General features: G+C 42.6%; 1 protein-coding gene across 7 annotated transcripts in view; it reads left to right on the forward strand.

Annotated features, from left to right (window-relative positions):
- The window catches only part of znf536 (zinc finger protein 536), a 214707-nt gene that overhangs the window by 115966 nt on the left and 72736 nt on the right, over positions 1-26005 (forward strand). The gene's annotated exons all lie outside the window — the stretch shown is intronic.

The raw sequence follows: 26005 nt of genomic DNA on the forward strand, positions 1-26005 counted from the left end.
GGAGGAGCTTTCTGGGGGAAAGAAAAGAGAGTGAGATGAATATAGTGCAAGTGTGTGTGTGTGTGTGTGTGTGTGTGTGTGTGTGTGTGTGTGTCTGTTGGGGGTACAGTAAAAGCAAAGCAGGGTTAAGCGAGGGAGAAGAAAGAAAATACAGAGAAGGGCATAGAGGCAGGCAGTGCGAAGCAGAGGGCAGACTTGGATTAGGTGTCGCCCGAACACAAGGGGGATGCAAAGAGTAAAAGACAAAGTGAGGATAGAGAGAATCAGAGGAGGAGATGATCTGATGTAGTATGGACATGTAGTCTGAGAGATGGAGCCATAGAAGGTGGAGAACATAAGTCTGGAGAAAAGCAGTGTTTTCTGAGCTTGCAGACAATGTGGACGTTTCTCATAACATTTAACTAACCTACCTCTGGTTTTAATAGTAACATGGTGCGTTGCATTCGATCATTTAGTGCAGCATTTTGTGTAAACTGATGTGATTGATCTAAAAGAGTAACCTCAATTAAAAACATCATATTTTTACACTTAAAGCTATATTCTTTAAAGAAAAATTCATGCCGCATTCACATTGCTTCACTTTTCTGCAAACATGGTGCCAATGAGCTCTGAGATTAAAAACAAAAAAACACCTGCCTGCTGTTTTATGATAAAGAAAGGAGTTTCCTTTCATTCTGCACAAAGCATCCAGGTATCTGCATCTCAACATCCAAAGGAGTCTTTCTTTTTTCTCCTTAAGAAATGATGAAAGATCCCTTTGAGTCAAAGTACAAAAAGGAAGAAAATACAAAAAATCCCAGACTTTTTTTGTATGTGTCAGTTGTACATCTTAATGTGTTCCCAGAGGCCTTTTCACCCCTTCTCTCCTCCACCTTGCTGCACCCCCACCTCTACCACCACCATCAGCACCACCTCTCACCCATGGGTGCCCTCCCTCCTTCCACCCCCCTTGCCGTCAGGATTTCGACAGCAGATTTGCACATTTTTGAAGGCAGAAAACTTGACTGTTTTTTGTTGTGTATTACAAAGTAGAAGGGAGATATTGAAAGACTTGCCCTACGAAAAAGTTCTTGAGGTGCTAAAACTAACTATAGGAGTAAATTTATCGAGCTAAAATAAAGGCGCAGACCAGCAGGATTCACATCTCTACCCTTTACAGTAAATGCCCAGTTCCACCTCCTGTTTCTATCACCTCTCATGTCCAACCTGTAGAAAGTTTGGGTAACTAACACTGGTTGGTAATGGGCATGTGGTTTCTTCTTAGAGAGAGGAAGAGGAAGAGCAACAGACAGAGAGAAAGTGAAAAAGGGTGAGCAGCATCAAAGCGTTGCTCTCAGCTGCAGCTGCCAAGCCTCCTCGTCCCCAGTTAGCAGCCATCCAGCTGTCAGGCTGCACGAAGAGGAAGAGAGGGGGGGGAAATCTCTCACCAGCCATATGGTCCCCAGTTCTGTCGGAGACACTCCACGCTCCGTGGGCAAATGGCAAACTCATATATCTAATCAACACTCTTAATATCGAGACCTGAGACTGAGGATATTTTCAGAGTCTTGCCTTTCAACAGTGTGGCTAAGGGGTGTAATCTAGATATGACCAGGCACATAGATTATGTATTTGTGGTAATGTGTAAGCTTTGCTAGCCACCTCACTGTGCAGAGGTTACAGGGGAGTACAGAGGCCTGTTTGCATTGATCTCAAAAGATTTTCTTATCAACAGTGCATTGATTTTCCCTCCCCTGTCTGTGGCTCAAAAATCATATGAAACAGGCCATAAAAAATCCTTAATATTGTAAAAAAAAATACTCAATGATTTACTGAAGCAGCTGTAGTTTTTAAGCTTCCATTACTCAAACAGGAGCGAGTGGTGCATTTGTTGAGGAATATTTCCAGCTGCTGAATAATACACATTTTGGTGGACTAGTGTGTATTCAAGGCAGTAGGCGGAGTAGAACAGCACTGAACCACTTCATAGTGTTTGGCTGGCATTCTTTATTTTTCTTTAATCTTCTTTCATCTTTGAAATTGTTTCTCTGCACTGTTGGGCTGGAAGTTGTTCCGCATTTTTGCCAGAAAATAAAGCAGTACTTAAAGTAAGTTTGTGCTTTTAAGTAGAAATGCAGTAGTACTCCTAGTAGTCCCTTTTTTAATAGAGCTTGAAATTTCAGTTTTGTGTAACTTCCTGAGTAGTTCGCATTTTTTCTTCCAGGATTTTCTGGAGATTCCATTTAATATGCTCTTGTTCATGGTAATCATGGGACTCATTGACGTGTCCTGTGTAGTTTCTAAGATACATGTATATCTGGCTTAACATTACTTAGGAGTATTAACTTCATTGTTTTTTACTTATTCCTCGAGCAAAAATCTTTTGGAACTTTCCATTGTCTCGTTCTATTTGAAACAATATCATGACAGTAATATTTGCAGTTGATTGACTTGAACACTCCCTTTAGCTTAGCAGACGTTGCTAGCTTTAGCATAGCTAGCCCCAGAGAGAATGGCCTTGAATGTGGCTTTGTGCCGTATCTGTTAGCGGGATGATACACCTGCTCATTTAATCCCGACAGGCCTCTCTGCCTCTAGTCTCTCCAGCTGCAGAGTAGCGGGTGCCTTATGGCACGACAAGCCGCACTGAATTATGGGGAGGTTTGTCGGTATTACAGCGACATGGCTGTGTAAAGCTTGGAAACAATCAGCGTGGCCACCCCTTTTCCTTGTTGGGACTGAAAAGCACAAATCCCTCTTTTCAGCACACAGTTACTAGTGTATGGGTGGAGCATGTAGCCGGGACTGCACATAGTGGATGTGGGAGAGAAAGGTAGATACAAAGAAAGAGCGAGAAAGTGAGTGACATGGAGGAAGAGCGACAGTGGTGAAAGAAAGAAGGGGAGAGAGATTTAAATAGAAATCAGGAGATACGGACATGGGTGGCTGGGGGAAGAAGGGGAGTGATCCAAGTCCCACAAATCTTTGCTCAACCCCACAACCTGAAGCAGACGGCATTAAAAGGAGGGAGAGCTGGGTGAGATAGCAGCATAGATGGATATGGTGGCAGCGATGGTTTGGAGGGATGGTAACTTTAATGGCCCCACTGGGTTTTTAATGAGTGTTGTGCCCCAAACAAAACGAGCTAATTAGTGTTATCATCCATACATCAGACCCTACACACACCCATTCGTTCTCAGGCACGCACATACACTCTGCTGTACACACTCACAACAGCCCACTCAAACAATACTAAGCTCCTTTTTCTATTCCACCTTCTATTACATGTTACGTCTCCATGCATACATTTAATGAAATTTAATTCTCTTCTCTTGTCAAAGCAGATATTGTAACATCACCGTTTCACTTCATTCCTTTCTTTTTTGATTATCTCGCCCTATGTGGTCGCACTCTCATACAGGGCTATTTCATTCTATTTCCTCCTGGAGTAAAACCCCCACCACCAAACCCCACCCTCTCGCCCCCAACCCTCCCAAAAGAACACACACTTCAAACCCATAAGGCCGTGCCCTGATTGTAAGAGGAGCGATTATGTCTACACTGGTTTAAAAGCAGGATAACATTGCCATGAATGGGCATTTGGAAAAAAAGGGTTCAAGCCAATATCCCGGCATTTGGACTCAAGCCACTGTTACCTGCCTGTAAGCCACGTGTTTGTCACGCCATCGCCTGTGGTTGACCACCCCACCCCACCAGCCCCCCACTTTATTTCTCTTGCACTAAGCCTATTATAAAATCAATAAACAATTGAGCTTTTTTCCAGTGCTTTTAAATCTTTTTTCTCCTCTATATATCCTCTGAGATGGAGGGAAGGCATGCAGGCGGTGGCAGCACGGGGAGCATGGAGGGGGGTAGTGGGGGAGTGAAGAAAGAGAAAGGAGAAACGAGTTACAAAAACAGCTCAGTAACCCGTTTCTTTCACAATCTTGAAGTCAAGTGAGTTTTTATGGCTTCCGTCTGCATCATAGTTATTATCCTAGTGTGTTAATTCCGTGAGTGAGCTTCTTAGACTTAAACAAAGTCGTCACAGAGTGTGTGCACCTCTGGTTAACTAATGTACAGACACAGAAATAATCTCCCCTGTGTGAACTGATGTTTGTGATGTGGACACAGTATGTTGTCCTTTCCTGTTTTCCACTTAATGCTACCACATGAGGTTCAAAGTTTCCAATTGGAGTTTCATCTGCTTTTGTCATATCACTTTATATCACTTTTCAAGTTTGCTTGGTTATAGAGGGCTCATGGGAATGATTGAGGGATTTTTAATTGTCACATTCTTGAAATGTAATAACCCTTGAGTTGATAAAAATCAACAAACACCAACTCTGACAGCTGATTTTCAAATTAGGCATCAAGTAACGTGGCGTTTACAGATTTTAATTCCCTCTGTCAGTTTCAACTCATGTTTCAAACTCAGCAGTGAGGAGATGTCAATATAAACTTTTTATTCCACCAGTCACAGAGAAGTTGGAAATTACAAGCCACAAATACGCACGCTGACACACACAGACACACACTCTCACTTTGTTTGCTTTGCAAGTCTTCTTGGAGTGCAGATACAGTAATTATCAGTGATCAAAAACGGCACAGGTTTTTCTGCCGATGCTTTTGATGTATTCACGATATTGTGTTGCCACATCATCTATCAAACTGAATGCAAGCCATTTGTGGGAAAAGAAAGCCTTTGCCTTAGTAGATCCTTTGTAGACAGGGTACACATATTCCACAGATTATACCTAATTGTAATGATCATCCTTACAACAGCTGCAGCTCAGCTGTCCAACTCTGGGAATGTTCCATATTTTGTAAGTAAATACAACCCCTGCTGCAAACGCAGATTTAAAAATGAGTCTTTCTTTAAACGTTTATGTTTTATTTATTTCACAACTTAGAAAATAATTCACAGTACTTGTGTAAATGTTTGGGAATTTTACAGTCAATACAAAGTAACCCCTTCCTTATTAGAGTGGACAAATGTGTTTTTGCAGCCAGCAGGTCAGGGAACTGTGTGTGCTGCTCCAAAAGCTGCAACTTTTGTCTCTTGAAATATAGAAGTGCAGATTTTGAGGTTTGCATTTAATCACAGCCCTGTTGTTGAAACCAGACATTTTCACACAGCATGACATTTGCAACAATAATCTTCTGATATTTATTGGTTTCCTGTTCCACTGGCTGCCACACAGCCCCATTTCCACCCCCATTATTAACAGATGACAAGGTGTTCTTTTCATCAAATGCAGCTCATTCTTTCTCCAGACACACCTTTGGAGATTGTGGCCAATAAACTCAATTTTAACCTCATCTGTCCACAGCACTTGTTTTCCAAAACGACTCCGTTGTTGAATCCAGATGTTGGTTTGAATGCCTCAGACACTGACTTTTTATGATGAGGATGCAGATAAGGTTTCCTCCTGATGACTTGTCCATGCAGACCCTCTTCAATACTGCACAGTGGAATAATGCACCACCACTCATGCGTTAGCTACACATTCCTGCAGCTCCTCTGCAGTCGTATGAGTTTTTTTCTTTGTCTTTCTACACAGTGGAGGTTCAGGTGCAGTTTTATTAGTCCTCAAGATCTTTACTTGACTTCAGCAGTTGCCCTTATCATTTCTTAATGACATTTCCTGATGTGGACATTTCTAACTGTGTTTTTTTGTCTTTATAACATCATATGCTTTATCAATTTATTGTTTCATTATGACCTACCTTACAAGTCGTTATGAGGCAATAGTACTTTATGATTTGTGTTTAAAAGTAGTTATGTGCATGTGTTTAAATACAAAGCAGCATTGTATAAGCATTTAAATACTATTTTATGCTTACTGCAAGGCTGTATTTATTTCTTTCCACTACAAAAATCAACTTAATGTGATTTGCTGAAATTTAGGCATAAAGCAAAATCATCACAGAAATACTTTATTAACTTACGCTAAGATAATTCTCGCTCAGCTTGTAGTTTTCTTGGCATTAAGCTCTCACCCATCCAGTATGCCTGCTGTATACAGTCCAGTGACCGCACTTTTGACTGCAACAGATTTCAGCAGGCTGTTGATTGCGTCATCTTTGACTTTATTCATATAACCAGCCTCCATCTTGGACGACCCTCCCCTCACCATGCCTGCTATTGGCTGACCCTCTGCCCCCCACCACCTCCACTACCACCATAACCATCAGCACAACCCAACCACCAACACCACCCAACTACCAGCAGCCCACTCCTCCACACGGCCTACCCCACCCTGCTGCCTTCAGCCAAGCCTTGATTGGATGACTCAAAAGATCTCTGGAAAGCCCTTATCAGGATGGTGTAAATGAGTATAGATGTGGACTATCATGGTCAATCGGTCGCGCTTTTCTTTGGCTGCCATTTGGTCTTTGGAGAGACGGCCCACAATGCACCCACAGTTTGTCGATGCTGGACAAGCATTTGGCCGGCTCGGGTTTGTCCCCGACAGAAACCCTGTGTGGGCCACTGCTAGTGACTGTGCTTCGGGCCGCATGGTGTGGCCATGTGTGTCACATCCCCCCTTGTCATACCACCAGACGGAGGGCTGTATCATGGCTATCGTCCTGTCACACTTGGATGATGCTTCTTCGCCTCCGAGTTTGACAGTGACTTGCCTTAGTGACAATTACCATCAGAACCAGCTTTCTTATCCACCTGGTTCAAAAGGTCTGTGTGCTGGAGATTGGCAGGCGTTTTCATTTTCCCTCTCTCACTGCTGTCACGCTGTTCTATTCATTTCAGTGCTCCGTTTATGTTTCTATCTGCTCTTCTTTCACTATGGCATGTTAGCCATTCAGTCCTTTTCACACCATGATACCTCTATATATAAAACCATTCCTGTACTGATAGCAGGAAACTCCAGTCCCTGTTTGTAGGGCCTCTTGCCACTGTATCACACCTCTATTCACCAGGAGAGCTGGAGGAAAAGAAAGCCACTCTGTAAGCATCCGTCGTCCCTCCCTTTACTCCCCGTGTTTTGCTCCTTCTTCCCCTTATTTCCACTGGGAGGAACACTGACCTCATTTGTGAGGACAATAACCCCCTTGACTTTGGGGATTAAGACATGAAACCTTTGTGGATTAATTAGGTTCAGAGCTGAATTCATTTTGTCGCCATGGAAGGCAAAGAGGAAAAAGGCGGATATGGGCTGTGGGCTGTATTATGAATTTGCCGTTAGCCCAGATAGATATATTAAAAACAAATGTTGAAGCTGATCATGTTTAAATCCTTCAAAAGAATGAAACTGCATTTATTCACTAGGCTAAGCATTAGCATGGGAAGAAATGCAACTAAACCGTCAAATCAGAGCAAGCATTAAAGAGTCTTATACATCAGTGCCGACTTCTAACCCAGGTTTTGCAATCATGGGGACAATGTTAGCCTGCTCAGCTTAACTCTTTGGCAAGGTTACCCATGCAAGTATGATTTGCCGGACTATCTGGAATCTGTAATGGGCTGGAGTCTGACTCTGTGCATTTATTTTTCTAGATTTCTCTTAAGCTTGTCACGCATAATGTAGTAAGTAGCAGTCCTGACAATGCCGCAGGAATCACATTATCTCAGTTGTCTTGGTAACAAAGCAAAGTGTTTGTTTTCCAAGATGTGGTGCAATTGCAATTTAGATGGTTTACACCTATTGTGTTTATTGTGGTGTTTTTTTTTTTTTTCAGTCAAGAGCATATGTTATTTGAATGTATCTTTAGCTCGCAAAAGGGGCTGTTAGTTAGATGTTTTGTTTACAAAATAACAAAGGTGTTTGTTTCACCAAAGGCACAGCAGAAGATGTGTTAATGCATGTTTCATGTCACCTTGTGTTCGTTGTAAATAAATGCGAATGTTGTCTTATTAGAGTAACACCTTCTGAATGCGACAGCCCCAGGTATAGCTCCCTTATGGGCAGAGTGTTGAACATGTGCTTGATGAGATGCCTTCCTAATGAACCTCTAAGTCTCGTCATCTCTGTCGATTTGCTTATATTCTTCTTATCTGCCCTCAAGTTAGCATCATGCCATGGCCCACGCAGTGAGCATATGTTTATGTTGTTGTTATAGGAGGTACATGGCTCTCATCTCCTCTCAGTGTAAAGCATAAACCTCCACACGAGGCTCTTAAGACAGTCGTTCCCATGCCTAGATAAGGCCTCAGATTCCTGAAAACACAAAGTACACATGAAGATCCCAGATCTTTCTCAATCTGAAGGCTGTGAACGAGTGGGTTTTACTAGAGCATGCAAGCTATTCAGAGACACAATCTACTTTCAAATAGGTGAGCAAATTCACAGTATTTAGCCTCTCAAAGTATATCAACCAAGGACGCAAAGGTGTGAAAGTCTCAACTCAGACAGTTAAGACTTTCTGATGTCGCCATATTTTGAGGTTTCATTTTTTAACCCCTGGGCCTCCATCCAGCTGCCAGAAGTTAGCTACTTTCCTCCTGAGGACACAGGTTTATCCTGGGCTTTCATAGAGAAACACTCACATTCCTCCCCAGTGGTCCTCCTCATTCCTTCTATCTTCCGTCTTAAGACATGGAGCTAAATCGAGGCTAAGCCACAAGCCACCCTCATGGGGGGACGGATCGACCAAATGCCACCTCTCCTGGCAGGCCTTGCATGTAAGGTGTAATTGTGCTGGTGCAGTACTCTCTGGGCCAGAATCAGGTATTTCCTATTAGACACAGAGATGATGAGTGGATTTTCAGGAAGAGGATGGAAAAGCTGTCTTGGTCAATCCTCCCTCCTTCTCAGTATCTCAGTTCTTTTCCCTCATGCGCTCTGCCTCTTTTGTCCCTTCTCCCTTGCCTCCTGATCCTTGAGCCCACCCCCTACTTCACAATTCTACCTGTTTTGCTGGTACTTGACAAGACAGGATTTTTTCTTTTGTCTTCCTTGGCATTCCCTCTTTTCATCTTTTGGAGAGAAGGGCAAAAAGAGGATGAGGGATTGAAAGTTTGTGGAGGAAAGTTTTTGGAGGACGTTTCTGGATTATGTTCACAAGGCACAAGCTGCTCACAGTGTGAACATGGCACGTTGTCAATGAGATCTATTTCCATGACGATTATTTTTATACTCCAACAATCAGGGAGCCGACAGCACAGTACCACAGGAGAAAAAAAAAGTCCTTCTTCCAATTCGATACACCCTCTGTAACATTTTAGCTGTAAATACTAACAAAGTCGTGTGGGAGAAGATAATGACAAGATACCAACCTGCTTTTCTGCCGTTACAAATTCCCATTCTAGCCTAACAAAGTGTCCTGTTGAGTTGTCAAGTGTGAGTGCACCAAACCTCAGACTGCCTTCATCTTGTGATCAGATGCTCTCCACTGCTCAGTGTTGCGGCAAATGCAACATCTGATGGCTTTCTGAAATCCAGTGTGTTGGACAGGTGAGATGCTGCAGTCAGCGTCACTTTTGAGATGTGAGTTAGCACCATGTCACCCCTTCCCATCTGCAAGCTTTCAACATTGGATTTTCGCTGCATGTGTGTAAGTGTGTGCGCATGTTTCAGGTCTGAAGTAATTTAAACCGGTTTTATACACTGCTTGTCCAAGTATTGTGTTAAAAAGTCCTTTAAAAAAAAAGAACATTTGTGCAGTATCAAGAATATGGCAACTAAACAAGCGATTTGGAATTCACTGCCATATTCAGTGTCACTATTTGACTTGGTGTTTGGCAGAGTAAATCAGGGTACAGATTGAGAGACAGTGTCACAGGGAGAAGGGAATGTCTTGTTCTTCATCTGCCATTTAGATGTCTTCCTCTTATTGCTTTCCTAAGCTTTCTGTCTTTGTCTAGACCTTAAAGAAATGATCAGTCGCCTCTCTACTTTACATGAAGTCAATGACAACTGACAGGACATGTCAGTTTCCAATGCATGTGTATGACTCCTCTCCCAATGTCTTGTGTGCTCAGTGGGCTGTTGGAGGGCTTTCTGCTAGACAGAAGGGCTCGGCTGCAGAGTGGGGCCAGAGCCAGGCATCTTGATGATTTTTTCGGGGTGCATCACCATCTCTATGAAAGCGCCAAGTGTGCACCAAGGCCATGCCATCCACTGTAGAGAGTGTGTGATAGGGGCACGCCATCTCCCATCTCTTTCAGGGATCGCGTGGTCTCTGAAACAAAGATGAATCTGGTTGCCACATTAAAGATGAACACTGTGATTTCTGCGCGCAATAAAGTTGTAATTCAGTGAAGCTGTAATGAATGCAGTGAAATGGTTGTCTAGTGAAACATTTTGTGAACTCGATTAGAGGTGCTAAACCATTTATTTGTGAAGTCTGTTATTGCAGACATAATTTGTGGTGGCAGCACAGTTTACCTAATTTTATTTATGTATTCCCTCGGTCAACGTTGTTTGTATGAATGTGAGATTTTTGTACTGTTGTCAGGCACTAATGCTTAGATTTAGTTTTTACTCAAATACGCAAATAAAGTGGCTGTCTGCTTTGTATTAACGATCCATTCATATGATTAACAGTAAAATAAAAACATATATCGATTTTTAACAAGGGAAAATTCTGATGTTTTTGAAATTTTAAAGGTCTTAAACGAACAGCTTTGCCATCCTATAATTTGACCTGAAAGCACACGTGAAGCTTATTTCACCTGTTTCTTCCCTCTATTTCTCTCCTCCTCCTTCCCCCTCTCCCAAATCCAAATCAACGCCATATAACAGCGATCGATGGATCCCTGCTAATCGCGTTAGACGTTTTGTTTTAAAATACCAATGCCCAGCTGGTGGCTTCTAGCACTCATCTGTTTGTCTCTGTTCTGCTCATCTCTTTTCTCCAGTCTCTCTTCCTCCCTTCTCTTTCCTCCATGTTTCTGTTGCTCATTTTCTACCTCTGTCTATCCCTCCCTCCCTCCCTCCCTTCCTCCATTTCTTTCCCTGCATCTCTATCTTGCCACAGTGTTTGTTTTCCAGGCTGGAGGGAGGGGTGGGGGGAAGTTTTTGGCCCCAATTCTAGGTATCACATATCTGACCATATTTCAAGCCCAAATGAAGCATGTTAAAAAAAAAATCCCTTTTTCGCTTTAAAGGTCAGACATTAGTGCTGGTAAAAACTGATCTGTGGATTTATGAATTTAGCCCTGTTGTTGGGGCTCCTTTGTAATGGAAGATTCAGTGGGGGAAGCTTAACATTGCATTGTTTTGCTTTGACAACGCAGCCACGAGAGCCCGTGCAGCTGTTCCCCATGCTCACAATGGCAGATTAATTAACACAATCATGTGGCGCTGGCTTGGGCTCAATAGCCAGGTCTGCTCAGGGATAGATAGGTAAATCCTATACATGCATTTCCAGACTACCACTGAACATTCTTGTGATGCTGTGCCATGACTAGATAGATTTGGTCACTGACTGGTCAGCTGTAGGCTTACAATTAAGGTTGAACGGGGAGAATCTTTTCCTAATTGCACTGTTGTTGAAATTGAAATTGTGGTGTAAAGGGGGTATGTGCATGTGTGTGTGTGTGTGTGTGTGTGTGTCAACTGAAAGCAGCCACACTTTTTTTTTCTTCTTGCACCTGGTCTGTGTGTCAGTCATAAAATTTGTCCTGTGCATTTCTTTGCGCTCCTATAAATGCGTTCACGTCTGTGTGCTCATGTACAGATTTATCTGGTCGAGCAACAGTATGACAAAAAATGTACACATATGTATTTGTGTCTGCACCAATACTTGTGTGTGTGTGTGTTCCTGCTAGACACTCCTCCTATCATCAGCACGTCTAGAAAGCCATCGCCATTAGACAGAGCTCCACTAATTAAGATTCTGCCGGTCGACCCGTCTCTCTTACTTACTTAGTTCCCTGACATTTTAAACTGTCTATTATGCTGCCTGGCTTTCAGGTGCAATGCTGTGTAAATGGCAAGTCAAAAAATTATGTATCTTTAACATACAGATATCCAACAGGGATGGGGGGGTGGGGCTGTTGGTGTCAGATCAGGGTGTTTAAATTATTACCAGACTCTGTGATCTTTCTCGATTGATTATGTCACTTTGTGTCCTCACTCGTCTTCACTCGTCTTTCATACGTCCCATCCATTATCCCCTCTTTCTCCTGTCTTCACTCTTCTTAAATAATATATATAGAGATGTATAATATTTCCACCTCCTTAACCACACACAAAGACACACCTCTCATCAATGTGTTGTATGAACATGACCACAGTTTGTCAATATTTTACCCTTGGACCATCCCCTGTGCTGATATAATGATCACTTAACAGTCAGGAGTAAGGCGAGGAGGAAATTAGGGCGTCGGCAGCAGAGAGGACAACAACACTGAAGCAATTATGTTTCTTTGAGCCCAAGCATTCTCACGTTAATGAAATCCCTTATCGTTAGGGGAAGAGGAAGGTGGGGAGGGGAGGACAGGTGCACGAAATGTACGTCGTTCATTTATCTTATTCTCTGAAATGAACGGAAGGAGCGGTGAGAATAATGTAGAGATAAAGTCCGGGCAACAAGTGTGTGTAGTGTTTTTTTCTCCACATTGCTGGTCCTGCATTTTACAATGACAGAAGAAGAAAAGGGAGAATGGGAGAGGAGTTTTCTGGGGGCGATGACTGAGAGGAGGAGGGAACAGGAAGAAGGGAGGGCACGGTGTATCACACGTTATCACCTTCCTAAAGGACAAATCGAAGAAACTCCCCATGGTAACATTTGAAGTATTTACCTTCCTGCAAAATGCCTGCCCTTTTCTTTTGATGAGATTATGCAGCCTTCAAAAATGACAGAGATCCAACCAAAATATATCAGTTTTTGTTTTTTAGTCAAATTGTGACTAAGATTTGCAGCAGAAATGATCAGAGTTTTCTTTATGAGTGAAAACTCCTGTGAAATTTTGGAGGTCTGAGCCACCTTCTTATCACTGGGTTGGAAACCATCAGGACAAATCAGCCGTGTGATACATTAGGAAGGACACAGTAACGTACTAGAGCCTCTTACTACAGGGACTCTTTACAATAATGACTTCAAAAGCAATAACCTTGCATTTTTCACTAAACAAGTGTTCGCTTACTGCTTTTCATTACACTTTCTAGATGATCCCTGAGTATGAATATTTAACTAAACACATTGCATTGAATGTAGTGCAAACCTGAGAATTACTAGTAAAAAAGAATTGAGGAGACGACACTCTTAGCCCCGCAGATTCACTCTGCCTCACTCATGTCAAACTGTTGTTGGTGCTAGAGGAAAACAAGGGGATCACCAAAGTCTTCGGGCTCCATCCTCTGGGGACCATGAAACACATGTATAAAATGTCATGGCAGTTGCTAAGTTGTTGAGATATTTACTTCTGAACTGACAAACACATTAACGTCACCAGCCCCAGAGGCTGTGCTGGGTGTGTGCTGAGTGACATCTGAGATTCTTCTCATGCACAGCTCATCAACAGAACAATAAACCGAAACATTTTCCCCTGTGTACCCGAATATTCTAATTATATGAGTTTAAAATTGAATACAAACTTTGGATAGCACTATACACTTTGTATATGTTCAGCAGCAATTGATTTGGGCGTATTACTCATAGTAAAGAAATACGAGTATGCACTTGACCAAGTATTTTTAGGGACTGTGCATGAAAGCAGGTGTGGAGTGAATTTTCTCTGAAATTCACAGAGGGACAGGGATGATCTTTTCCTCTAAGATACCTTTGGGATAAGGTCGTAGAGATGAAGAAATGCACCAGTCCTTGTGAGGTGCTACTATTAGTAGCATCGGGCTGCAACGACACTAATGTCTGCTTTGTGCTGAGCCCCTTTCTGTCTCTCCTGTAAAAGAAGGCGATCTGACTGGAAACAGATCTGGGGCACTGGGGGGGCTGGCCCCAGCTCGTTGGATTTAATGACCCATTTCCTCAGCTGCCTCGTGCCACAAGCAGTTAAACGACAGTCAAGGTGCCCAGAGGTTCCCTACCATGGGACCGGGGGGAGAACAGAGTACATGAGCTGAAGAGACAGAGTGAGTAATAGAGAACGACATACCCCGGCTACAAGGCAGCAAATCAAAGCTCATTTCCCCAGCAGGAAGTTAACTAGCACCCACGACAGTCTCAAGTCAGATGATCACTACATTCCAGGAGTTATTTTCTGATCTGAAGTGTTGGTGTTTAATCCGTTTGGTGTAGCCAGGTTTTCAACACCCACCAGAAAAAGAGTGGCCACACCTGTTGCATCTGGTGCATGAACATTTTTACTGAGGCTGCTCATCTACTTGTTTTTCTTCTTACGTTTTCTAAAATCTTTGGAACAGTGACAGTCTCGTAAATTCTCAGAGATAAACAACAGTTGCCTGATGAGCATCTTAATAATGTCTGGTACCAGCCATGGAACTTATTGAATCTGCCTCTGGTTCATTTTAGGTTTATTGTGACCTTAAAATAGCAATGTCAAAGTTTTGACATTTGCAGCAACATCCCCAGAAAGAATGCTTTATTAAGTTTCTGTTAGAGCTTCACATCAACACAATTTAGCCGGCAAAAAAAGTTCACTCTTATTATGAAGTCGTTACAGGAAATGTAATGTGCTCATCGGGGAGCTCAGCACTTCCACTGGCACTATTGTCTACAAACAAGACAACGGTCAATCTGAGCATTTCCTGCGAGCAGATCAGTTTGAAGTACTGCAGGGAGTAATAGCAGAGTCAGGAGCAGCCACAGAGAGCTGTTTAATGAAGAGCTGCAGGAGACAGGCTGCACACCTCCAACTTCTCAGAGAGGTAACCAGCTCCTTTCACTACGTCCTGCTGTTCACAGACTCACGCCGTCTGCAGCATACAATTACAGTTGCTCACAGAATGATGGAAAAAAGCCAAGTATTCTCTGACTTCTTTATTAAGACACAAATTGTGCTGGCAATATTTGTTTTGCTGCTCCCAGAATTCTCTGACCTGTAGTGTTTAACCACATTTGCCTTTACCACCAGTAACTACACTAAACCAGGGATAAGATCCCAATTTAAGAGGCACTTTAACAGCTGCCTCAAGTAGCAGCTAAATTAGTGCAAGCTTGCTCTCCTAAACTTAGTTACACCCACTTATATGAAATATAATGGTCAGCATGCTCAGACTATTTGCTTCACATTAAGCAATATTTTTTGTGATGTATAGTATAATATGCAAAGCTACTTTATAGTGTGTGCAGCATCATCATAAGCACAACACACTGCCTAAAATCTCTTTTTTGCACAAAAACTATTGTAGTTTAGGTTAAATAAGTACTTTCTTAATGTTAGATGAGATTTGTCATCATAGTTACAATAATTAATTCTGGATTAAGTTTGTGGAACCATCACAGAGAAAAAAAACAACTAATTATTAGTTTCACACAAGAAACAAAGAGCTTATGAAAGTGCTATTGTTTGCCGACTCGCTCTGAATACCATGTTACCTAACTTTTCTCTTTGCTCCTCTCATAATCATTACAACTGCTTAAGGTCGCCTACCAATAAAAAGTAACAATAGGTTGTAATACAGATGACCTATGGGGTTGTTTTTTAGTCTCATTTATTGAAGCGTTGGTCCTTTAAACTGCACGCTCATTGCTCCTTAATTAATTCTGCGGACATTTATTACAAAAATGATCCTTCAGGCTCTTAAAAAAACTACAAAACACACACGAGGAACACAATTTGAAAATCATAATGCACAACAGATCATATTCATATGACCTCCTGAAGTTCAGGACAATAGTGTTTGATTTATAGCGATGAGTTCACTTGACCTTCCCCACAAGTAGCAACAGTGCTTGAGACCCCAAGGAGAGACCTAAAACGGCCATCAAACTTCCACCGCTAAAACTTGAGCACGTGCCTCCCTATCAAGCTATTGATCAATTATTAATATCCGCAATCCTCAGCCTTGATGTGGCTGCTTGGATATGGAAAAGCAGGCAATTATGTGCTACTCTCTTTTGGGTTTTGGCCGCCTGCATCTGCGGCCTGCCTCTCCCTCTTCATGCGTTGAGCTCCCCTATAAATATATAACAGATAGACCCTCTTAGCACACCACAAGTTCTTATTGGGGCCCTCTTATTGCAGATATCCAGATCCAGATTAATTTGTAATTAGTCTTGAGTTGTTGAGCCTCTGAAAGATAAAGGATTCCAGCTCCCATTCTATTCGGCCCAAACGCTGACGATCACTTAAAAAGAACAAACGCTCTTGCGCTAGATAAAAATAGCTTAAGCTCGGACTTATTTGTTTGGCGACAAATGCCAGACACATATGTCTGAATGGCTTGGGTGATGCTAAAGCAGAGAATAAATGAGTTGGTCTATAATAAACTTGTCATTGTGTCTCTCTTGCGTGTTGTTTGTAAAAAAAAAAAAAAAAGGGGGGAAAAATGCTTAACAATTCATCAGCTCAGTGCAGGCAGCCCTGCCGTCTTCTTGGGCACAACACATCGCTGTTGAAGCACAGAGCAAGAAACAAGAGGAATTCAAAAGCTGTCCGCTTTACTTTTTTTTTTTCAAACAGTGTAAATCTCTTTCCAGGAGATACCCCCTTCGGCAGGTTTCTTTAAGGCTTCCCATTAATTTGTCCCCAAATGTCATACTATATCCCTCCACATAACAAATGATACATTTCTAGGCGGTATGTGTGTGTGTGTGTGTGTGTGTGGGGTGGGGGGGGTGAAGGGAATTGTTTTTAGTCATTTAAGAGGACAGGGGGCAAGGGTGGGTGGGTGTGGGTGCGCTTCAGTCTATTAATAGTTGAGTCATCAGTGCCTCAGTGTTCTGAAATGGCAAATTGTTAGATCCCCAATGGTGATTATTACTTTCTGTCAATGACCTTCATAACAAATTAAAATTATGCGACTGGGACAGAGCGTGCTCTTTAATAGGCGTTATGCATGGGATTGTGTGTGTGCACGGTACTCTGTGTGCATGTAAATGTGTGTGTGTGTGTGTGGGTTTGTGTGTTTATATGCTGGTGGCCAGAGGGTGAAGGCCTCCAGCATTTAAAAACTTCCCTGCTCTCACTAAAATCGGGGCCTTTCTCTCGTTTATTTTTAAAGTGTGGCTCTATCTCTTGTGCTCGTTGTCATACATACACCGAGGACGGATGTTTGCAGCCACAGTATAAATCTTTTTATTTCATTTTCCAAGACACTGGACAAGTTCATAGAAGAGGAAAACGGGACGTGTCCTTGGTCTCTGGATTTACAGCCTGACCAGGCTATGGTGGGAGCAATAGTCTGTCTTTCTTGCCCACACACACACACACACGTGCACACACACATACATGCACACACAGACGCGCAATATGTATGCGCGACATGAAGCAGATTTACCCACTTTAGCTCCCCCTCACAGTGGCCTTGTTAAAAGTGTTCATTGCCTCTTGTGGTAATATACTGTATGTCTTTAAGTGCACATTTATGCTCCAGAGCTATCGATCACTGTGCATTCGCCACCAGATAATTACTCCACCTTAATATGCACCCTTAATGAGGCTTAATTGATTCATTTTCATTGATGGAGAATAACGCCACTAATGGCTGCGCAGTGCAGAGCATTGATGCCACGTACTGTAAAGACTCTGACCAGTGCCAGGTGGATTGAGCGTGGGAGAGACGTGGAAGTACTGTAGCTGAGTTTTATGATTGGACTATTGTGCTTACTGTTGATTTAACATGCACATGAATGAATAGGAAATCAATGGCAGCTTAGGGAGGAGTCCTTCTTTTATTCAATGTTAAAGGGGCAGTGCAACAATGAGGCTGTCGTCTTAAGGTGAAACTTTATACATGTCCACGACCTGGAGAGGAGTTGATAGCGTGGCCCTTTCCTGTTCTCTTACAATTCAGTTATATTCCTTTCTTTTGCCAATATCCTGAACATCTTAAGTGTTGTTGCTTTTTGCATATTATTTCAGTTTTCCATTTCTTTTCTATTTCTGCTTTTTCCTTTCCCCCATTGTCTCCTTCCCCTAAGTTGTGTTTCCTTTTCTTACCCTTTATCCTGTCGCATCTTGCATTTCCTTTTCAATGCTTTCATCCTTTCTCATCTTGTTCCACCTTTTTACTTCATTTGTCCTTACATTTTCCTCAATCTCTTTTTTTCATTCCCTACACTCTGCTGTTCTGTCATGATATAACATCTATGTCCTTTTCCTTCTTACATCTGTTGTCTAATTTTGTTGGTTCACCTTCCTATTTTTTTTCCTTTAATTTCCTTTCCTTCCCTTTATCTATCAATAGAAGGCCAGCAGTATCCCAGTAAAAGACACAGCAACCTAGTCATCCTTCACTAATGGTAACCACACCACTTCCTGCCAACACAGACTGAGAGGGGGCATGATGAATATACACCCTAATTATTATAGCACAACACATTCAAGCACACACACACACACATTGGCAAGTGTGTGTGTGTGTATGTGTGTATACAAATGCACAGACAAACACATTAGTAACTGCACTTGTCTTCATGTCCTAAAAGACACCCACCTCTGTCCCCATCTGCCTTTTGTGCTGTCATGCAGACTGTGGACAACACACACACATAAATGTGCACACACACACACGAATGCAAACAAACGCGCACACACACTCATGCACCCTCGAGCATCATCCACAGCCTCTCAACGAGGCTATGATCACCCTGCTAGAATGATAAAGTTAGTGAGACATCAGTGCTCCTCCATTTGTATGTGCACGTGTATGTGCATGTGTGTGTGTTTGTGTGTATGTCTTTTTCCAATGCTCTTTGAAGCCTGAAACAGACTTGAGGAGGAGGAGGGGGGGAACAAAGGTGGGCCGGTGCCAGCCACCATTCCTCTTCCTCCCCTAGCTGGGCAGAGGCATAGCCTTTACTGAGGGAGAGAGCCACCTTCTGTCAGCATGTGAGCAGAGAGGACGAGGAGGAGGGATGGGGTGAGAGATGAGAGTGAGAGAAGTGGAAAGAGAGGGATGGAGAAAAGAAGGAGCATCCTAAACAGAGGAGGCATTCGTCAAGACTGTCCATCATGTCCACCTGTGTATTGATGAGGGACCGAGGCTTGGTTCCTTCAGAAATTGAATCATTTCGACGTGTTTTGCGAAGCATCAGCTGCTACTTAACGCTGCCTCCTTTTGCAGCAGTGCCCTTCACCTGATAGTTTTGGAGAAATAATCTTCACAGCATGAAGATCACAGTCCCTGAATGGATATCATGCACTCGAACAAACACCACCCTTAGACTCAAGCAAGTGCTTCAAACAAATGGCTTCAACACAATTCCGCACAAACTAAACTACCACCCTTTCATTAAACAGGTTTTCCCATCCTCTCCTTTTTTCCCCCTCTCCTCCACAACTCCAGTTTTAATACGGGCGTCCGCTAATAAATATAAATGTTTGTGATTAGCATCTCTGCAGCACAGGTGCATGTTTGTTGCGAGGGGAGGCTTGTTCATTAATTTTCAGCCATGAAAAGTGCAGCGCGCCATGAACAGAGAGTCCACATCGCACACACTGATAAATGAACGCACAGATTGCTAATGTACCATTGTAAGGCTGCTGCCTCCACCAGCTTTGAATAGAAAGGGCCTGCTGCCAACAGCAGGGCTCTGGGCACACACACACACACACACACACACAGGCACACACTTGGTCCGAGAGGTGTGGCAGGTTCCCATTCAGAGGTCTAGATTAAACCAAATAGAGCTTTAGATAAGGTGTTTTTTTATCCTTACACATATAGCCAGGGATTATTTGTGTATATAGACAAGACACCCCCCAGTGTGAGGCCTCTGGCTTGTCTAATTAGATTGGTTCAGACTCGTATCTGCTGGTGACGATGGCACTCAGAACCTTGTGTCCTGGTGCATGTGTATTGGCATACTCGACTTGGTGGATTGGGCCGAGGAGATACAAAAAGAACATTTGTTTGGGTCGTTCTCAAGCATGCACACCCTTCATGAAGCAGTCATATGGAAAACTGCGGTCAGTAATCCTCAAAATATTCTGTTTAGTATCATCATGATGGTCATAATCATAATTTCATATCTGAATTAACCCCTTAATCTGGGTGGACTGTGGACACAGCATGTGTGCATTATCAGAATCCCCACATATTGTATATTTTAATTAGATAATGCACATTAAATCGAGAGCCGATCCTCAGTATGTTTTTTTTTTTAGATATGGTCGCAACTGCAACAGAGGAGAGAAATACAGAGGAAGAGTTAACAAAGAGAAAATAAATAAAATTTGCCTCAGAATGGGTTGTTTTTCGGGAGCTGCAAAAATGTTTTATTAGGGGATTGCTGAACACCTGCCTTAAAATGTCGTTTCAACATCTCCCGACTGCCATTTTGCTTAATTGACTTGGAAATGGCCCAAATGTATTGCTGAATGCGGTCTAATTAATATTAATAATAAATGCCATTATTAACATCAAAGAACATCTGGTGCCCCTGTTTACCCCACCGCCTTATATGTAACACATTCTGCTGCTGTTTTCATCTCACAAACATTGCGGGGGTAAACAACAACTTGCATTTCCTTCATTTAGATTTTTCTTGATTTTATTTTCCCTTGTTTTGTTCTAACAATTTATTTTGTTTTTGGTCTTATCTCTGTTGCTTGACAGGGTCAGTAATAAAACAGCAAGTATGAGGAGAGGATGCTGTGTAGAATTTGGAGCACAGTTGTCCCCCCCCCCCCCCCCCCCCCCCGTTCTCCTTCTTCTTCTTGGTCTAGACCTGGTTGTTGTAATACCTCAGAGACTTCTCATATCCCTGGTGAAAGAAAAAAATAAATAAATAAAAAACCAAAAGCATCTGCACACTCAGAGAGCCTTGCATTAGGACTTTCTCAATGCCCATAAATCATGGACCAAATAACTTTAATCTGAAATTTCATTAAGTAGTCCTTGTCAGGTAGTAAAAGGAGGGGGATAATGCAGTGGTGTTTAATGATAATTGGTGTTTGGTTAATAAATTCTGCGAGTTCAGATTACGTTCTAGCAGTGGCTAGAATGCTAGCATCAGCAGTGTAACTAAACCTCAAATTGATTAACTCGCATGAACCAGACGCTCACAAAGATGGCAGTGGTCCAAATCAAAAAAAGAACGAGAGGGGAATGGGGTGCTGGGAGGTGTGTATCTGTGTGTGTTGTGTGTTTGAGACAGAGGGAGAGAGTGAGGGAGAGAGAGAGAGAGAGAGAGAGCGGGGGAGCAAGCGAGCATCAGGCCGGATGGTGTTGTGTTGCTCTGGTGTAAGGAAATCAAGTCCCCCCGGGCGCATTTTTAAAAGCCTAATGCCTTTCAAATGATGTCATCACATTTTACTCTTTCTCTCTTTCCCCTCCCGCCCTCCCTCTCACCCAATCTCTCTTAATATCTTTCCCCTTTTCAAACTGTTTCCGTCAAGCCCTCCCCACCGCCACCACCACCCCCACCCCCTCCTGCCCCCAGTCAGTTATTTGACTACGGGGAGAGGCCGCTGGGCTTCGACGGGAGTCACGTGACGCATTAGAATAATGGCTGAGCAAGACGCAAAACATCTTGTGTTTTTATGACTGATGTGCTTTTTTTTCCCCTCCAGTTTTATTTCCTGAAAGTGATATCATACTAATCAAAACCACAGAACGTTTAGAGTGCAAAGTGTGATTGAAAGAGCACCATTAAGGACTGGCAAACACCACACACACACACACACACACCCCCAACACCCCTGGCACCATATATATATATATATATATATATATATATATATATATATATATATATATACACACACACACAATCATTGACTTTGCTGTTTATTTTTGCTGTTGTTGTTGATGATTTTTTTCCCTTTTTTTTCATCCTCCATTAATGGGAAATGGGTGTGGTTGCTGTAAAGGAGTAGGCAGCATGCCCCATCCCAAAGGAAGGCACACACACACACACACACACACACACACACACACACACTATTCTGTATCTGAACTTACACAAACAAGGCTCTCCTGTAACTGTCCCTTTTCACTGTCCTAACACTCACACACACACACACACACTCGGTCTCATGTATATGTGGACCATGTTATGATGATAAGTTGATATATTTTATGAAATATATATAAATTCCATATCAATTTACAATATATGAATTTGTTAAATCAACATTGAAGCTGCCCTGGTGGCGATGCATCGTTTAATTTTTTCGTTGCAAGATCCTGGTGACGATGGAAGGGAGTAAGGTGTTTTACACACACACACACAAACCCACACACACACACACACACACACACACACACATGTAACACACAGTTGCACTCTTGCACACTGTTAGTCAGAGGGGAAGTGTGTGTGTACATGAGTGTGAGTGCAGCAGACAGCAGGCAGAGTGACTGATACTCAGCCTGCCTCCCAGATGGCCTGCTCAACTCTGCTCCAATCTGATCTCAGAGCCTTTGTTCTGGCATGTTCCATTATGCCGCCGCGACACCAGTAAAGGCAGAGGGGAGAGGAGCTGGTCTCAGATCAGATACAGTTGAATTATACATGTATTTCTCCCCCCGCCCCCTGTGATATTCTTGTACTAGCACAGTCACAGTTCTGCGTTTTGTCATGTTTTTCCTGGGTTAGAGGCGAGAGATGTTCATGGACGATAGATTAAAACAGTTTGAATGTTTGAGCTTGATGGGAGAATTTGGGAGAATAAAAAAGAAGTAGTGGTGGCTTGAATGTTTAATTAAAAGATGAGTGGTTTTATTCTTGATATGGATTATGATCTATTGGGGGATTAATGCCAGAAAATGAGGTCTGTCTGAAATAAAACATGTCAACTCCGTAGGGCCCTCTGACACTCGCAACAAATTTAGATAAGAGAGATGCACAGCCTGGTAAATACTGATCTTTTATTAAATGTCAAATATTAAATATCAAATAATTCTAGACCGAGTTTTTTTTGCCTGTGATATAAGGAAGAAGAGTTACAGGAAAAATAGGAAAAAGCAAGGATGCTCTTCTATTTTCAATGACAAAGTCTTCAGCTGGAGACAATGATACACACTGGATGGTACTGATCATTGAATATGTGTACACGTGCCAATGCTGTCAACATAAAAATGATCCATGGTCTAATTGTATAATATTTGAGCAAAGTGGAAGAGTAATAGAAGCTGGCCTTTACAGGCTTGTATATGAAAAGCCAAAGGCTCACCTGTGACAATCACTTTAATGCTGCGTCTCCTACAGTGAATCTTCTTTGCATAAAAAAAAAAAAAAAAAAAAGAGATGGAAGACAGGGGACGAAAATCAATACTCAGAGGATAGTTACGGCTGGGTGTCAACAGAGTCTCTCCCCACATCACACACCCAGCTGTGAGGGATGATGCCTAACGCACAGGGTGACCTTCAAAATGTCATAAATGTGTTGTGCAATAAAGTGTCAATATTTGTGGTTATATGAAGCAGGATGACTTTTACAGTAATTGGAACAGCCACATTAAAAGCTGCGGATCAGTCAGCTGATTAAAGACAAGCGTGCTGGACGCCCAGCTCGTGCCCGCGCATGGCGTTCTTTGCGCATGTGTGCACCTGTGGGCGTGCGTGTGCATCCACTCTTGTCGCACGTATGCACAGATGTTAGGAAAGCAGGGAGGCGCACACAAAAAGTTGAGTTTTACTTGTCTTTGTAGTGTGAAGTGCGTGTGTGTAGGAATGTGTGAAGCCCATTTATTATTGAAGGGCTGTTATATGCCAGGAGAGCACACTCTCATCCTCTCAGTAGTGTGTCTTCCTCTTACAGGAGCACTATTAACCCTGACACACAAGGATGGGTGTGTGTGTGTGTGTGTGTGAGAGAGAGAGAGAGAGAGAGACATGCAGAGCTTTTGTGTGTGTGTGTGTGTGTGTGTGTGTGTGTGTGTTCGGAAGTGTGGTCTGGTGTTTGTCCTGCTTCTAATCTGTGTTTTGGATTTTTTAATTTTATCCCCATCTGGGGTGGGCAGGTGGGCCAGTGTCTGTTACACGATCTGGGGAATCTTTGCCAAAAGGGGATCTGTACAGTAGACCGCTCAAAATATGTTTATGAGGAGGCGACTATGGCTACAGTATGGTGCAGTCCTGGACCACGCACTGGGGGAATTGTTTTCAGTTTTATTTATTTTCTGTCTGCAGGAAGTCATGCAAATGAAAATGAAAAAGAGCAGGAGGGTGGTGTTGGTGATGTTCACGTTATGCAGGAAATTATATTTTCACCTGGGATATTTTACCTGAAATTTGCATTGAGTGTAATTTGCATCAAGTATCAAATTTCCTGGAAGTCATGGCAACTTGAGTTGATTTAAGTAGATAAAATGAAACATTCTGCTATTTTTTGATTTTCCCCTTTAACAACCCCACAAATTTTATTAGCTGTCATTTAGTCTATTTTTTGGACAATCCTCAGTCCCTGTATGTACTGATGGAAATAATGGACAAAGTCTGTGTAGGATTTTTTTTCCATTCCACACGCTTTCGATCTACCCCATCCTCTCTTTCCACTTCTCCTGCTCTCTGCACTGTCGCGTATTGTCTAAATTTATGTGAAAAGCAAGCTCCACAGTTTAACATCTGCTTTTAAAAACCTGTCTCCCAGCTTCTTTCCCCTCAGAATTAAACCACACATTTGCCAAGCCCAAGCAGAAGCAGCTGGTATTTAGTGTCTGCGTATTGTCACAGACTTACATTTCGGTTGCCTTTCAGTTTCACTTGTGATAAATGGCCTTCAGCCTGATAGCAGCACTGCTGAATGGAGTTGTGTGTCTAGTGTCAGTGTGGAGGGGGACTTGCTGACTTGGGTCTTTCCATTCTGTAAACCTTATTTGACTCCCCCAAGTGAGAGGAGGGTGGAATGGGGTGGGGAGCGACAGAAAAGAGAAAAGATTAGGCTACTGTTAAAAAATGTTCCTTATTGTGCGGCATGGTTGCCTAAGTGGGTTGCTCGATGTTGATTCTCTTTCTTTCTCTCTGGCTGCCGCCCCTCCTCTCTGCGCACGCACCACATCATGTGCCAGATTGGAAAGTAAATAACATTTTCAACTGCATATGTGCATATTTGGGTCGAGCACATACTGACATTTTTTTTTTTTACCACAGACTCTACCTATTGTGTATGAAGGAAACATAGCCAGACTGGTTGTGTCTGTACGCTTCTTTTGTTCAACCTCAGCAAAGAAGAGATCAGTGTCACTGCGGCGCACGACCACAAAGTTCATACAACTTGCTGGTTCGGCCAGTGCATATTTCGTATGAATAAATGTTGACATTGAAGTGGCAGCCTGCACTCAGAAAAGACGAATGCACCAAAAACGACTTTGCTTTTAAATGCGTAAATCTGTCTTGACAGTTCTGCACTGCGTGAATGGAGGATGAACCTCCTGCACAGTAACGTCCATCAAACACTACTGGAATTAGATATTTTTAAATGAACAGCTTCAAGATACAAGCTATATCAAACATCTGTGATGTATTGCTTATTGTTTCTTTCAAGATTCTTCTTTTTTGTTTCTTCCTTTACGTGCTTTGAACTTAATTGTGCGGCTCAGGCCTTAAAACTCTACGCTCCCACGCACTTTTTCATGCCTGTCAGCACATCACAGGCTCTTAACCTTTAGTACAACAAGGCCAGTGTGTACAATCTGATGATGACACCCTCACCTCAGATTATGCTGCTGTCAACACATTCCCAGGTTGTTGCCACTCATCTCTAGATACACATTCAGAAGGTGATTGTGTTGATAACAGACTGCTGCAGCACTAAACTGTGCATCATCGTTTTTCTTTTCTTTTTTTCTGGTGAGCGGAGGATGTGGCAGAGGGCGGGGTCAAAACCGTTATCACCCTATCATATCTCTGACAACTACCTGTCAAAATCAGGTCGCAGGAAGAGGTGCGAGGAGATCCTGCGATGCTGACATAGCCCAATTTATCTCTCTCTCTTTTTTTCCTTCTTTCTTTCTTTCTGTCGTATTTTGTATTGTTAATTTTCACGGCAATCTTGCATGTGCTTAATAGGAATGATGATGATAGC

Source organism: Paralichthys olivaceus, chromosome 1 (assembly GCF_024713975.1).
Source record: "Paralichthys olivaceus isolate ysfri-2021 chromosome 1, ASM2471397v2, whole genome shotgun sequence".
NCBI lineage: Eukaryota > Metazoa > Chordata > Actinopteri > Pleuronectiformes > Paralichthyidae > Paralichthys > Paralichthys olivaceus.